At 45.0% G+C, this 10,085-nt stretch overlaps 1 protein-coding gene across 1 annotated transcript in view; it reads left to right on the top strand.

Annotated features, from left to right (window-relative positions):
- Positions 1-226: 226 nt before the first annotated feature.
- The window catches only part of CUL1 (cullin 1), a 68,633-nt gene continuing 58,774 nt past the window's right edge, over positions 227-10,085 (top strand). The window contains exon 1 of the mRNA XM_056857506.1: positions 227-245. The gene's annotated coding sequence lies outside the window, so the exon portion shown is untranslated. The remainder of the gene's footprint in view (positions 246-10,085) is intronic.

The raw sequence follows: 10,085 nt of genomic DNA, 5'->3' as shown, positions 1-10,085 counted from the left end.
GAGGAGCCGGAACCCCCGCCGCCTCCAGCTCCGTTGGGGCCCCGATGAGAGTCGCCGCCAAGCGGGGGCGGGGAAGGGGGGGCGGGAGGCCGGGTGGGTGACGCCAGCTCCTTCCCGCGGCGGCGGATCCGGAAGAGGCGGGCTCGCGCGCGTGTGAGTGTGGACGGACGAGGCCGCCGGGCCTGCTTGGCTGGCTGGCTGACGGACGGACGGGGGTCTTTCCGCGGGGGACGCGCGATGTGGGGGTGAGTGCGGCCGGGGGGTGGGGGGGGAGGAGGCCGAGGAGGCCCGGCCTTGTGGCGGGAGGAGAGCGGGCGGCGAGAGTGGCGGGCGGGGGAAGGCAGCCGAGACGTAGGCCTGCCCCCCCCCCACCACCACCCCGGGGTTGTGGCGCAGCGCGGCCGAGCCGGGTCAAGCGAGGCTGGGGAAGGCGGGCGGCCCGGCCCTGTCGTGGCCCGGCCGCAGAGAAAGCGGGTCGTAGTGACGGAAGAGGAAAGCGGGGCGGCGCGGTGGTTTGGAGAGGCCTCCCCGCTCTGCCTGGCTCCCGAGGCGAGCTAGGCCTCTGACGCCGGGGAGAGAAGTGGCGGCGAGACCCGCGCCAGCCTCGGGGCCTTCCCTCATGGGGCCTTCCCCCCCCCCGCCCCCGCTCGCCATTGTGCCCGCTTTCCGGGGCATCCTTCCCCCTCTGCCTGGCTGCTCCTGCTCGGTTATTGTCCTCTGGTGCCACACGGTGACCTTTTCCTCCTCGGCCGCTGGGCCGATTCTGTCTCTTTCTCCCCCCCCCCTTTCAGTTCCTGTGGGCCCGACACGTTCTTTCTGCTTCCCCCCCCCCTCCTCCTCCTCCTCCTCCTCCTCCTCCTCCTCCTCCTCCTCCTCTACTCACGCACGCATCTCTTGCTCCCAGCCTCCGTCCCAGTGGCTGGCCTTAAAATAGATCGTTGCTCCAACGCACGCGGGAAGTGGAATGCGGGTTTGTTATGAAGTAGCAGCAGAGCTGGTTTTTATAGGCCGCGTTTCTCGACCGCTGAAGGGGGAATCAGACCAACTTAACCATCACCCTTCCCTGCAGCAGACACCCTGGGAGGTAGGTGGGGTGTCTGAGAGAGTTCGGAGAGAGCTGTGACTGGCCCAAGGTCACCCAGCTGGTTTCATGGGCAGGAGCGGGGAAACCAACCCGGTCCACCAGATTAGAGTCCGCCGCTCGTGCGGAGGAGCGGGGAATCAAACCCCGGTTCTCCAGATTAGAGTCCGCCGCTCATGCGGAGGAGCGGGGAATCAAACCCCGGTTCTCCAGATTAGAGTCCGCCGCTCATGCGGAGGAGCGGGGAATCAAACCCCGGTTCTCCAGATTAGAGTCCGCCGCTCATGCGGAGGAGCGGGGAATCAAACCCGGTTCTCCAGATTAGAGTCCGCCGCTCATGCGGAGGAGCGGGGAATCAAACCCGGTTCTCCAGATTAGAGTCCGCCGCTCGTGCGGAGGAGCGGGGAATCAAACCCGGTTCTCCAGATTAGAGTCCACCGCTCATGCGGAGGAGTGGGTAATCAAACCCGGTTCTCCAGATTAGAGTCCACTGCTGATGCGGAGGAGTGGGGAAACCAACCCGGTTCTCCAGATTAGAGTCCACTGCTCATGTGGAGGAGCGGGGAATCAAACCCAATTCTCCAGATTAGAGTCCACTGCTCATGCGGAGAAGTGGGGAATCAAACCCGGTTCACCAGATTAGAGTCCGCCGCTCGTGCGGAGGAGTGGGGAATCAAACCCGGTTCTCCAGATTAGAGTGCGCCGCTCCAAACCACCACGCTTAACCGCTACATCGCACTGGCCGTTGCTTGGGTGGGAAAATGGTGGAGTTCCTCATCCTGCCCATATCTGCTTATTGTAGCCCGTGCTTTATAGTTCGGGAAGAGGGAAAGGGCAGTAATAATTCTTTGGGAGTCAGTAACGGCAGCCAGAGATGCAGTTTTGTGGATGTTTGGTGTCAGAGCATCACTCCCAAAATGATTGGCCCCACGATGGTTGGCCACCTCACATCCCTTCAGTCCTACCTGTTTACTTTTTCTTCTACCTCCCGTTTGAAGTTTTTCTTCCTTATGATCCCCATTTCACATCATCGACCATCCTGTGGTATCTTCCTTTATCCTCAGCTCCTCAGACTCTATTCTCCACCTTCGGAATTTAGTTCCACGATACTTTTAACTTGCACCAACCTTTTCTCTTGGTTTAGTTTTATCTTTTAAATGGGATCTTGTGGCCAAAACAGATCTTAAATGCTCTTACTTCAAAGCTTCTTCCCTCCTTATTAGTAGCTCTGCTTGCAAGCTGTCAACACTCGTTCTGTGAGTAACATTGGGTTGGAAACATTGGTTCATAAGAAATCTTGTTGGAGAAATTAATTATTTCTCCAATGTAATTTTTTCTTTATATTTGCTAGTGATTCAAGATTAATAGTAGAACCCATTGCGTAGCATTTGCTAATTAAAAAAAAAGTATGTTTTTAGGTAAAAAAGGTAAAGGTCCCCTGTGCAAGCACCGTCATTCCTGAACCATGGGGTGATGTCACATCCCGAAGTTTTCTAGGCAGACTTTGTTTACGGGGTGGTTTGCCAGTGCCTTCCCCAGTCATCTTCCCTTTACCCCCAGCAAGCTGGGTACTCATTTGACCGACCTCGGAAGGATGGAAGGCTGAGTCAACCTTGAGCCGGCTACCTGAAACCAACGTCCGTTGGGATCAAACTCAGGTCGTGAGCAGAGCTTGGACTGCAGTACTGCAGCTTACCACTCTGCACCATAGGGCTCTTCCCCTGTTTTTATCCTATGGTAAATCCTTGGTTACCTCAACAAGGCATGTAAAAATTGATGTATAAGATTACTCTTCAGTTTGAGCCTGGGCAATAAAATCATAGCTGTTTAAGCATCAACGCATTCTGGATAACTTTTGAATCTATCTCAGTTATTCTGCAGGAAATATTTATTTAATTAATTTATATCCCACCTTTATCCCCAATGGAGATGCAAAGCAGCATATATCATTCTTCTCTCCTCCATCTTATCCTCACAATAACCTTATAAGGTAGGTTAGGTTGAGAGAGTGTGATTGGTCCAAGGTCAACCAGCGAGCTTTCATGGCAGAGTCAACCCAGGTCTCCTAGATACTAGCCTTACACTCTTAATCACGATACCACACTGGCTTTGGAAGATGTGTACATAGAACAATTTCTTACAATGGGAATATAGTGCTTATGGGAAAATATATTCTGTTCAGAATTGGACAAAATATATCTGATTGCTGACTTAACTAATAAATTAAAACATGGTTGAACATGTGAGCCAGGAGGTTGTAAGGAGATAATTTAGTCTTAGATGCCACTTTCAGTGTCTTAACACTTCGGAATTCATGCATCTTTAGCTCTTTGGCAAAAAGTGGTTATGTGATACAAAACAAAAATATCTGTCTGTAATGGCAATACACATTTTGTATTGGTTACAAGAGTGTGTCTGATTGGGCAAGGAAAAATAGAGCATCAGTAATGAGAAATCATTCCACAGGGATAGCTGTGTTGGTGTTTTGCCACAGAAGTAAAAGAGGCAGGACTCTGCTAGCAGTTTTCAAAGACTAACAGAATTGTATTCCAGCATCAGTTTTGTGGACTTGAACCGACTTCTTCAGATGCATTGAATGGATCCTCATTATGCAACCAATTTAGATACGAGTATTTTTTTAAAGAAGGGTCAAGGGGACTATGAAATTCCAGAAGTACAGGATGAAATGTAATTATGTAAAATTCTGGCCTAATTAAAAAAAAACTTGAGAAAAAAAATAAGGAAAATGTTTTCCCAACTGAGAGACTGCTGTTGTGTGTGTATTTGAAGACCTGTTCTGTATTACTGGTTTTTTCATGGTTACTCTAGTATCAGTTACTGTTGTTTTTAATACCGGTATTTATCAAAACTTGTTCTGCCTAATATAGCTGACTTAATACAAACTGCAGTTGGGTTGCTTTATTAATCAAATATTAATTTGTTTGGGTCGATTATGTTAGGTGAAGTTTTGGAACTCCTTGGCAAATGGCTGTGTTAAACTTGTAGTAAAAGCTACAAGTATGGATAAGGGTGGTGTTTTGGAAAGTCAATGGACTTCTAAGTCCATTGACTTAGAAGGGTATATAACAGTTTAGAATTGCACTGTAAATGTACTTTTACTTAGATTTGGGTTTGTTTTGGACTCTACACAGAGTTGGCAAATAAAATCTAATTAGTCTGAGAGTTTAGTTTAATAGAGATTAGTTTACAGAGATTTTCTTAAAGTTTTGCTATTGCATTGTTTGTATATTCAAAGGTTTACAAAACATGTACTAGTAAGAAATAAAGCACTTCTGTGTCTTGTCTTGTAGATTGTGAACCTGTGGATAGGGCCAGTCTTTCTCTATCGATATATGTTATTTTAGGAGATTATTGTCAGAAAAGCAAGATATACATATCATAAGTAAGTATCAAAGAATCTAAAGCATAGATTTCTGTGCTTAGCAGTGTAGTGTAAGCTAGTGGATCTCAAAACATGACTCATTTGACCTTACTAGTTCTCACATATCTTTTCTGTTGTTCATGCTGCTACCATAGAATGAGGATTTTACCTTCTCCTCCTTGCCCTCCAGCAAGTCATGCCTTCTCAATAACATTTTAGTACCCTATTTTCCTATGTCTGTACACATACAACTGTGAGAAACATCACAAGTGGAAAATGTCTGCCAAGGATAGAATCTTTTTCAGCAGAAAAAGAAATGTCACTGGTTTGCCAGATCTGTCATCTCATGCAGTTATAGACGTAGTGGTTGGCCAAGAACTGAGGAAACCTCAGCCATGAAATTAAGTGTGTGACCTTGAGCCAGTGTCTGTCTCTTAGCCCAGTCTACTTCACAAGGTGGTTGTGAGGATAAAATGGAGATATGGACGGTCATGGATGCTGCCCCCTGTTCCTCAGAAGAAGGGTGGAATAAAAATGGGATACTGTAATTAGGGTGGTAATCTAAACACATTATAGTTCATTGAATAGGCTGTAATCAGAGGATTAAATAAGGATGTATTTGCATATTATAACCATAGTTTTGAAAAGGCATACTTTGATTATAACTCACAAGAGACACCATTTTAGAAGAGGCATTCCTTTGTATGTATGAGAGAAGGGAAAACTTGCTCTTAAGTGTTTGCCATTTTTATAAGCACTTAAAAATGATGAACAGTTAAAAATCTTGCCTGAGACATTGTAGGCACCTTCTCAGTCCAAAGATTTATTTGATCAATCGACTGAATGTTTACTGCTATGTATGAAATGTTTGTGATTTAAGTCTTCTGTGATTTATTTTATAGTGACATTACATGTAACTATTGCAAATGGAATTTAGAATTACTTTTCCACTTATTCATCTCCCCCCCCCCTCCCCGTTTGACTTCACCCTTACCTAGTCAAGTCTGAATGGCAATTTGGCATCATGCTGGCTGTTTGATTCCTGATAGTCTGGATTTCGTAGTTAGCAGGAAAGGTTCCGTGTAAAAGAAACAGTGACACCTGAGCAGTAGTGGAGCATCACACAGGCTCTAAAAGGGTGAGTGCCAGAGGGGGAGCAGGTTCAGGGAACATTTTGGGCCTCCTAAAAGCCCCCTTTTTGCACCAGAATGTTCATTTTCCAAAAGTTCAGTGCAGTAATAGATTTTATTTATGTATTTACTTCATTCATACTCCACCTTCCCCCCCCCCCCAATGAGGACCCAGGGTGGCTTACATCAGTCTCCTCCATTATATCCTCACAACAATCCTGTGAGATAGGTTAGGCTAAGAGTGTGTGACTGGCTCAAGATCACCTAGCAAGCTTCCATGGCAGAGTGGGGTTTCAAACCTGGGTCTCCCTGATATTGTAATCACTAGCATTGAGTGTGCAGATAAGATTTTTAAAGACTTCTTGCGCCTCAAAGCCCCCAAACTGCCAAAAATCTTGGAGTATCACTTCTGTTTTACACTCCTACTGGTGCTTTTTATGGTTATGCTCTGATTACCAAGTAAAAGAAAAGTGGGACATTATCAGTATTGTACTAACTGATAAATCACTGGCTCATATGCAGCAGTACCTCATATGCAGTTTTTTTCCTATTGTCTAGAGTAGTCATATATTGCTGTAACCTGCAGTATAGAGCTAAAGTAGTCTAAAGACATTCATGGTACTAATCTTTAAAAATTGTGTATAGTCTCAAACAGTTGGCCCAAAGCCAAAAATTGAGGCACCTGCAGAAATCAGATGTATATATTTCTGTAGAAAATAAAAATTAATATTATATCTTGCTATGCTTCAGCATCCATTGATGTACATTATACTCCTAAGCTACCTGGTAAAACACTGAAGGATCTTTGACAATTCTAATACTATCCAATTTGATAAATTAGGGTCCATTTTTAAGAGCTGCAAAAAGTAAAATAATTAATGTGATATAAAAGAAATTATACCTTGTTAAATATATTGAGAAACCTTGCTTTCTTATATAAATAATTTGTGCTGTTTGATTGTTAGAACTGAATTAAAATGCTTCATAATGCCTGCCAACAGCTAAGGGTCTACATTAAACCTTTTTTGTGTGCTGTCAAGTCATAGCTTTTGTGTGCTGTCAAGTCATAGTCAAGTCATGGCAACCCTGCAAGGTTTTCAAGGCAAGAGATGTTCAGAGGTGGCTTGCCATTGCCTCCCATCCAAATACTAGCCAGGGTCAACACAGCTTAGCTTCTGAGATCTGACGAGATCAGGCTAGTCTGGGGCTATCCAGGTCAAGGCACTTTAAACACTACCACGGTTTAATGCTGGTTTTTAGGCAAGAAACCTCATAGTTTGTAGCTTAAACATAATAAATTATGGTTTATGAACAAGGTATTTTTCAGTTCCTGAACAATGTGAAGGAAGGGAGTAGATATGTATGCTATCCAGGAATTTTGAAACTTTGGGGGAAAACATGCTTTTCTGTTTGTTTCCTGAGGAAAAATGGCATGTTGGGCGGGCAGCGGGGAGTTGGAACATATTAATACTTATTTTCTATTAAACCTGAACTTATTTTACCATTTCCCTATCAAACCTAAACTTCTTTTACCACTTTTACCACATAAAATGCAGAATTTATAATTTAGTTAGCATAGACAATAATATTCTTTGGCGTATTTAAATTGCTTTGTATTCTGCTGTACCTAGCATCTGAGAACTAACTGCTGCACCCGATGCTATCTTAGCACATACAGCTTAATTTTTTATGTGAGTGGTAAACAAAAAAGTGTATTATTCACAATAAGACTGTGAGCAAATTTAGATATGATTCAAATTTTATAACATTAAAATGTTTTGTTTGATCCAACCAGCTTTTCAGTCTGTGAAACAGGTAGGAGGATGTCCCTTTTGACCACAAGAAAAGCTGTTCTGAGCATCATGGACAAGAGCTGTGTGGTGCAGGGACTGTGGTAAGGAGGAGAATTGGGTGAGATCAAGCAAAAAAATTGAACTGGATCCAACTGAACTCTTTAATAATGAATTATCATCAAAGACAGTGTATCATATTAATTGCCACAAAAATTATTCACGTTTAAACGTATCCTTGAAAATCTGCTTATCTCATCAGTATACATTTGAATCATCAGTATCCAGTGCTGTAGATTTGTCTTGCACAACAATTTTCATGCTACATTTTGAGTGAATAAAACCTCGTTTTAAAGAACATTTCACTCATCCCATTGTGGAGGGGGGAGTCCTTATGGCAGGGAGAAGCTTCCCCCCACACTCATCTTCCCCTTGCCCGTGCCTGTATTTCTCTAGGAGGGAGCATGCAAGCCCCAGGATTCCAAGGCTCATTCTTGTAAGACAAGCCATGATTTGTCTAGGAACCAACACACGTCTGAAGATGGAGGAGGAGGAAGAAGTTAAGCATTTAAATCCTGTTGTAGTAATGCAACAGTATTGAGTATTTAAGATCTAAAAATAGTTTCAGGTGGGTAGCCATGTTGTTTTAAAGTCCAGTGTGATTTCCAGGATATAAGCTTTAGAGAGTCAAAGCTCCCTTCGTCAGATACCAAGATCTAAAGGTTACTGTCAAGTCAATTAGCCATGTGGAAGATTTTTATACTGGTAAATCCTTTGTGGCCCTACCATAGGGACTGGTGAGTCGCAGATCATCATAACACCTGGAAATGTCATTATGGTACCTGCTATTTTCAGCAGTGATTTTATTGTAGTTCCCTGGGCAATCCTCAGTGGAACTACAAAGCTTATTTATCATTTCACATCATAATGTGTTCTTGTATGAATAAATGCATGATCACAAAGTTCTTCATCATTGCTTATATTCATTGTGGTAGATGAATTCATTTCTCAATTACCTGCCTTCAATATAGGTTCCAGTATTTTGTGAAACAGAGCTTTTTAAACCATAGTGAATTTATGAGAAACTAGAGGTTAGGTTAGGGTTGGAGGCTAGGTTTTTTGTAGGGGTTAGGCAACCAGGGTTACCTCCATAGTTATTTATAAACTACCACACTTTTGTCATAGTGTGAATAAAATTGTGATAAATTGTTTAGGATGAGTTTAGGATTAGGTTTTGTGGTAGCAAGAATTACAAAATATGGCTGTTAAATTACTAAATAAGGAAAGCTGAAAAATGAGTCTGGCTCTTAAGTTCTGGGGTTAGCTCCTAGGACCAAAGAAAACTTTTCAGTGCCTGCCCTTGATCTATGGAGTTTGGAGGGAAGATAGTAAGATTTGGACTCACAAATGCAATATTTTAATGCCTTGAAAGGTCTTAATTGTCTATTGAAGCTAAACACTAATATTCTTTGATGCTATGTGGCAAACTCCCCCCAAAATGGAGATGCTATTATTTGAGGTGAAACACTGTCCTGCTATTGTTAATGTTATTTAGGAGTTATACTGGCAATGCTTAAGTCTCATGGATATCAACAGGGCAGATTAATTGCAAGGAAATTGCCCCGTCAATACCAGTGGGTGTCAGGAGCAAGCCAGGAGGATGGTATGCGGTAGTGCGATTGTGCTGCTCCCAGGTGCTGCTGTGCTGTTCTGTCCAAGGCCAGTCTGTGCCCCGTGTTTAGTCTTCATAGATTCCCATACTGTGGGAATTGCCAAGTGCTCCTTCCTGCCTCTGGGAGGGGGGTTGCCTAGATTACCAGTTATCTCCTTTTGCTTTTCCATATATGCTGTGCACCTTGCCTTTGCCCCGTACTAGTGTCCTTTTGAATATGGCTTCTGAAACCTGTCGATTCTAACCAATAAAACTGCTTTCGTGAATTTGCCGTCTGCTGAAATCTGTTTATGGGTTCGCCGCAGGGCTAGAGCTTACATTAGGATACTAGTGGTATCCTTACTTGTTGACCTTGGCTGGAGCCCTGGAGGGTTTGCCTGGACACTCGTCTCCTCGGCTTGGGCGCAGGACGAGCTCCCCGAGGACTCTGACTTTCGGTGTGTCGTCTTGGAGGAGGTGCAGTGGACTTACGCACAGTCCGTTCAGCTGGTTGGGCTGGTGATTGATCAGTGGCGTCGCCTGGCAGCGGCGACCCCCTGGAGGACTCAGGACGCTGATCTACGTGCCCACAATGACTTTTTGGGACTTGATACTTTGCTGGAGGAGGCCCGGTTAGCGCAAGAGGACTTTACTCTCCTAACCTGGTTGTTGGCTGAGCTTACGCTCCGCGGGACGCAACAGGAGTCGGCGGCCCCGATTCAGGGCCCCAGTTCTGTTTCCCAATGGCGGGGGCTCTGGTGGGAGAGGTTCCGCAAACTGTTCCAGATCCCACCCTATTCCGCCGGGAAGCACAGAATGCTGCCACCAGGACAGTCCTGGTTCTTGTGGATTTCACGCCGGCCACGGCAACGGCAGCCGACGTCGAGAAGATACTAACTCCTGAATTCGGTCCTTCCTCTGCGGGTCTGGCTCAACAGGGCCAACAGCTGTTGGGCCAGCACAAGGAAATCCAAATACTCTTGGAGCAGGCGGCTGTACCAATTGTGACGGCTGCCACTGCCGCCAAACTCAAGGCGGACCGCGCGCTCGC

This window comes from Euleptes europaea, chromosome 11 (assembly GCF_029931775.1).
Source record: "Euleptes europaea isolate rEulEur1 chromosome 11, rEulEur1.hap1, whole genome shotgun sequence".
In the NCBI taxonomy this organism is placed as follows: Eukaryota; Metazoa; Chordata; class Lepidosauria; order Squamata; family Sphaerodactylidae; genus Euleptes; species Euleptes europaea.
Note: the sequence above shows the minus strand (reverse complement) of the source record. Positions and strands in the feature narration are given on the sequence as shown.